Below are 6,315 nucleotides of genomic sequence, written 5' to 3' on the forward strand. Positions count from 1 at the left end.
GCATGTGACATACCTAAACGCCGGTGCTGGGGAGCCACAAGTACCATGTTTTGGGGTGGCCCAGCCTGACCTGCCGGGAGTCCTGACCCTCTCGCTTCTCCCGGGGTGGCACTCTGCTTTGAGCGCTTTCTCTGCTCCTGGAATGAAGGAGGGAGGAGAAGACACGTGATTGACTTCTCGATTCTTCCTTCCTCCTACAGGTCCAGCCCACGTGTTTGCAAGACCAGAATGTGAAGACGAGCAGTTGGAGGAAGACGGACGCTGCTGACGAGACTCAAGACCAGTGTGTCAGACGCAGAACGGAAGAACAGGCCCCTCGAGTGACCTCCTTTCCGGAGCACTCTGACAATCCTGAGGCTGCATCGGGAGCTAGAGCTGTTTCACACTCCTCTTCACAGGGCTACCCCTTTGCTTTCCCTTGATGCCGTATTGTAATGTTTCTGATTTAAGATCCTAAATTCTTCACCCAGAACTGGAGTTGGCCAAACCTAGTTCTGCTTCTCAAACTGGAGTATCCTCCTTTATGTATTTATATGTATGTTTTAAGTAACCCTCCTTCTGTATCTATTGTATATTTTTTTCTTAACGATTAAGGAAATGTGCAGTATGGTACATTCCTTTTGTGTCGCGCAGGACATGGCGGGGCATGCAGCCGTAGTCAAGCCTTGGGAAGCTCTAAGATTCAGCTGTAACCTGTGAAAACAAGTGTCCTAGAGACAACATTCCGGATCAGAAGCTAGAGTTTGTACTTTAAAATCCACTAAGGAGTAGGATCGTCTATGTTTCATATCGCTCTAAAATTGGTCACTTTCCTATCATGCACAATGTGCTGAAAATAAAAAGCTTTTTTGGGGGGTTGGGGGAGAAACATACAGAATGTTCCATTGTTACTGTGAAATTTTTCTTTCTAGCCCAGTGGAGGTTGGAAGGGAGTTTTTTTCAGTAGCGGATTAACTTTAAGCCTTTTTTCTGAATTGTGGCTGTTTGGACAGATGAGTGTGTTTAAATCCTGAGGCAAAGTAGTGGGAAATGTTTTTCCTCTTACCAAGAAAACAATCAACTGCTTAAGGTTTTGATTCTACTCTTCTGTGCTGGACAACATTCCCACAGCATGGAGTAAAGTCAGGTTCTCGACAAACGGTATTTTGGTAGGTCCTGGATTGTGTCTGTGCCATATTTGTGCCCACTCTTTTAAGGACAATGTTGCATTATGTTCATCTGGATAAACTGTGATTTGACAACTGATTTAAATAAAATATTTGCTTCACTTAGATTTGCTGGTTTTATTAGATACTAGGAAGCCTCTGGGGCATGTGAGCTGAGTTCTAAAAGCAGATAAGGTAGAAGTTTCCATTGTGGTCACTACATGATGGCTCCACTGGGTACTGGTTTGAGGTAATGGTCAGAGGAACTCGCCACAGAGAGGCATCAGCTGAGATCACCCAGGAGCTTCTCAGAGGGACAGAACAGAGTCAGTGCTACCATCTGGTGGTGTCTTCCTGAAAAAGTCAATTTTCTTTTATTATTTTTGGTTTTAAACAATGAGAAATGGCTAGAAAGAAATTTTTGAGAAGGCTTAATAGTAAAAATGCCTGGCCCAGCAGGTGATTTTGGAATTTTTTTTTTAAGTGTCAAAATGATTTCTGATTTATGCTAGTATGTAAAAGACTTGGTCAGACAATGGCCATAGTACCTGCGTAGTGTTCCACTTTTTCACACGTCAAAATGGCCTGGGCACGTATGCTTCTTAAATTGCGTTCAAACGCAGAACTCCAGTTTGCAAACTTAAATTACGACTGCTAGGTAATGATTTTAAAGCATTCTAGATGTTCGAGAAAGACTAGTTTAGCAGAAGGATAATAGGCTGTTAAAAGCAGAAAGTAGTTGATCCTGGATCAACAAACCTGACGACCAAAAAAGGGGCCATATTAGAGAGACACCTTATGATAACAGTGTATGGCCTCGTAGTTGGGAAATGTTTACTCTCTTTTTAGGAATTATTCTCATAATAGTCATCTGAGGCTCATTATTAAACTTTAAAATCCCCAAATTAAAAAAAAAAACCCTTTGATCTAAATATCTTTTGCCAACTTGAGACTTAAAAAAATCCAAGTGCTGGTGTCAATTTTTGAAGATCAACCAAGAGGTCCTGGAGGTGAGAGCAGTTTGTAAGGGGCTCCTGATAGGTCCAAACACTGACTTCGTCTCTTTGGCATGAGGATGCTTCGCTTTGCACCGATGAAAGATTCGTGTAGTCACGTGGTAAACGATTTTTTGTTGTTGTTGTTTTTGTTTTAAACACTATCCCCCCACTCTGTTCTGTTTGTGTTTGTCTCAGACCACCTATGGCCACGTCATTCTGGCCTTGGCAGGTGGTTTTCCAGCAGTGTTTGCTTCATGACTATGCTTTTCATACTCCTCTCTGGATGTGCCCCGGATTACTCCTGTGCGAGCTCTATACCTATGTCTGTTAAGCAACACTTTCATTAACCAGAGGAATGCTATTAACAGTAGCATGAAATAGAATTCTGTATTATAATTCTAAAGCTGCTGTTAATTTATGAAGTACATAAAAACCAAATGTAAACTGCAGAAGTTGCAGCAAGTGCCTATATTTTGCTATTTTTGGCAAATGTGGAGCCATGTACAGTAGAACGCAATGCAAGACTTGTAAACTCTCCCACTTCTTGTAATTGAGGAATATAAAATGTTGCCCCTCAGGTGATTTTGCTAATGGTACACATGAGTTGCCTCTTTCTGTTACAAATACTGTGTTCCAGTATTTTCCTTTGCTGTTTGGAGCTACAAATAGTCAAGGGCTGGAAATTTTAGCTTTCAGTGTTAAGCTTCAAGCATAGCAGTTTCCTTTTAACCTGAGACAATATTTGATGACTAGTTCTGTTTGGGGGCAATTTTTCATTTATCTAAATAAAATGCGACCTTTAAATGCCATGGATTTTCTTTCCGTAATTTCACCCTAATTCAGTTTTGATTGCTTTTCCCTACTGTTGTGATAGTCATCACACATTTAACTTCTTTTACTTACCATCCTTTGCAACATTTTTGGAATGTACCTGGGACTTTGTAAATGCACAAAACCTATCAGTGATTCTGAACCTTTTGGGGGCCAAGGGCCCCTTTAATTAGAATCTCTAAGCCTCTGGCTGACCTCGAACTCCCCAAAACACGGTTTTTGGATAGTTACACAGACCTCCTCTGCAATCCTGACCAGTAACTAGAAGCAGACTTAGAAACCCCTCCCCCAGCTCTACAAGGAAAGAAATGGACGGAGCCCCAGGATCCCAATGGTGCAAGGATGGAGAATGAGCACACAGCCAGCGTCCTGGAACTTCTGGTCTCTGTCACTGTCTCTTCTAATGTGTGATTTGGGAGATGGATGCGGGACATCCCGGCACAATTCTTGTGTAAATACAGATTTCTCCTCCCCACCGAATTCCTTACCATCACCACCTGTGTCACTGGAAATGATCAGGGGGCCTGGGTCCTAATTTTACGAATGAGAAAGCGGAGATTTAAGCCACCAGCTTTTCATGGGGTGCCTGGGTGGCTCGGTTGGGTGTCTGCCTTTGGCTCAGGTGGTTCTGGGGTCCTGGGATTGAGCCCCATGTTAGCTCAGCAGGGAGCTTGCTTCTCCCTCCCTCTGCCTGCCACTCTGCCTGCTTGTGCTCTCTCTCTCCCCCACTGTGAAATAAAATCTTACACACACACACACACACACACACACACACACACACACACCCCCCACCAGCTTTTAAGTCACTTAAGCATTTTTGTTTTGTTTTTAACTTTTAAGGTTTTGGCTAAGGTGACCAGGACTTGGCAACGGCATGGTGGTGAAGATAGTCATGACTTTTTTTAATGCCGTCACAGCTTAAAAACCAACCCTGCGTCTTAGATCTCTCTGTAAAAGACATTGTTACAGCGCCGCACCTCCAGTTACGAGTGACGTGATCTCAGAACTTCGCATATTCTTCCACTGCTTGTTGACATTGCAAATTTTAACACGAGAAGTGTGACATTAACCTCTGAAGAGGAGCTGCATGGGCTCCTGGGTGGCTCAGTCAGTCAAGCGTCTCACTTGGGCTCAGGACATGATCCCAGGGTCCCGAGATTGAGCCCCATGGTGGGCTCCCTGCTCAGAGGGGAGTCTGCTTCTCCCTCTCCCCCGACCCTCCCCACCCCCTTGCTGGTGCTCACTCGCTCTCAAATGAATAAGTAAAATCTTAAAAAAGAGCAACTTCACCATAACATTCATATTTGGAGACCAGAGGTCGAATAGTATTTCCTTAATGAAAAAAACAGGACTGAGCATGCTGTTTTCCTACGACAGGATATTGAGTGCTGAAGCCTACCTCTAACTCAACCTGTGCTCTACCTTTTATTCTAATTCCTGGTAACTTGGTATAATTAACTAGCACAGAGGCAATACTATAAATTAGGTTAATTTAAAAACCACATTGTGCTTGATTCTCCTCATCCGTATTAGCTTCAGGAGCTCACCTGATGCCTGGAAAAGCAGGTAGGTTTTCTCCTGGAACTTGAAACCTGAACAGAATTTGTGCTCCTTTGAAAGACTTAACAAATATTGCAGAGTCGGCCAGTGGGCCATTTTAGGGAGTGAAATTTATTATAAATCATTAAAATAACTTAGGGAAGCGAAACGATCCTCACAGGTTAGTGATTCCCAAGGAAGTGTTACGGTGCTGTTCTATTCCCTTGTAGCGTTTTTGGTTTCAGTGATAACGGTGTTAGTGGAATTTAATGTGTTGGAGCTCTGGAGGCTTGTCATCCTGCAAGGCCCGGGACAGCCCTTCTTAAGGAGTTTCTACCTAAAATGTCATGCGTCTCAAGGGCGCCTGGGTGGCTCAGTCAGTTAAGCTGCCTTTGACTCAGGCTATGATCTTGAGGTCCTGGGATGGAGCCCCACCCTACCTCAGGCTCCCTGCTCAGGGGGGCGGTCTGCTTCTCCCTCTCCCTCCGCTCCTCCCTCCCCCACTCGCTCTCAAATAAATCTTCAGAAAACAAAAAAATGAAATGCATCTGGAGAATTGCTTCCAGCTCCTAGAGAATTAAAGACTGGAGATTGGGAGGAGGACTAGCAAACGTGAGTATGATAATTGAGGCAAGAGTTGATACTGGCTGACATTAAAGTGGCCATTTGGCTTGCAAGCCATGCTTGAGATCAGAGAGATTTAGGAGGGTAGAATCAACAGGGCATGGCCGTCATTATCTGTCATGGGAACTATGTGGGGTGAAGAAGGAAGTTTCTGGGTTACCAGCGTGCATAAGGAGCCAAGCCCTGATATGGGTGGGGCCAGGAGATAATAACTAGTGTGGGAAATGTTCAATTAGAGAGGCCCATGAGCTATCCAAGGGCAAATGCAGGATCAACAGCTGGACCTGTGGGTCTCAAAAGAATTGAGAACAACGAGACGGCAATGGCTCTTCTGTTGTATTTCCTGGGAGACCCAGAGGGGGTAAATAACCTTGCAACGTGTCTTAAAATTCACAGACAGTGGTGTCTGGGTGGCTCAGTGGTTTAAGCATCTGCCTTCCGCTCAGGTCATGATCTCAAGGTCCTGGGATTGAGCCCTGCATTGGGCTCCCTGCTCGGTGGGGAGTCTGCTTCTCCCTCTCTCTCTCTGCCTGCTACTCCCCCTGCTTGTGCTCTGTCTCTGTCAAATAAATTTTTTAAAAATCTAAAAAAAACCCAAACACACACAAACTTTGGTGGGGTGACTGAGAAAGAGGAGGCTTTAGTTACCTTGTCACAGCAGTGTCATTTCAGAACGTAGAAGTACGTGCTTCACAAGATTTTCCTGTTGGGAATGTGTTTATGAACTAGAAAACAAAATGCACCACAAAGCATTCAGAGTAGTAATTAGAAGAGAAACAGAAATTTAAATAAAACTGTCCACCAGAGGCAACATTGTGACTGCTGCACTGCTGCCTGCTTGAAGATTTTGGTAGATTGGGAATAAAGGCACTGATCTTCCCAAAACGTTATGAAGATACATCTTTTTCAGACATGCTTTTTTAGAAATGAAACATCCACTGTGTGTCATCTGCATTTCTTTTCTTTCCTCCCTGTTGCCTTTTCAGCTTCTGTGGCCTGCTGCACCTCTCCCCAGGGAGACTCGACTGGAGAGACGTGCTACGTGGGGAGGAGGGCCTGTGGGAGGGACCAAGCCTGCAGTGTCCTGGGTCAGTCCCAGGTTCCTCCCGACCGTGTAGCATGCAGGCTCCTGGTTCTCTCCCACGTTTGTCTACTTACTGGTGGCACTACCCTAACTA

General features: G+C 44.5%; 1 protein-coding gene across 2 annotated transcripts in view; it reads left to right on the forward strand.

Moving 5' to 3' along the window:
* Positions 1-2,952, forward strand: part of AKAP12 (A-kinase anchoring protein 12) — a 94,943-nt gene extending 91,991 nt beyond the window's left edge. For both annotated transcript variants that reach the window (XM_040627961.1, XM_040627962.1), the window contains one exon: positions 201-2,952. The gene's annotated coding sequence lies outside the window, so the exon portion shown is untranslated. The remainder of the gene's footprint in view (positions 1-200) is intronic.
* Positions 2,953-6,315: the final 3,363 nt, after the last annotated feature.

This window comes from Ursus maritimus, unplaced genomic scaffold (assembly GCF_017311325.1).
Source record: "Ursus maritimus isolate PB19 unplaced genomic scaffold, ASM1731132v1 scaffold_13, whole genome shotgun sequence".
Lineage (NCBI taxonomy): Eukaryota > Metazoa > Chordata > Mammalia > Carnivora > Ursidae > Ursus > Ursus maritimus.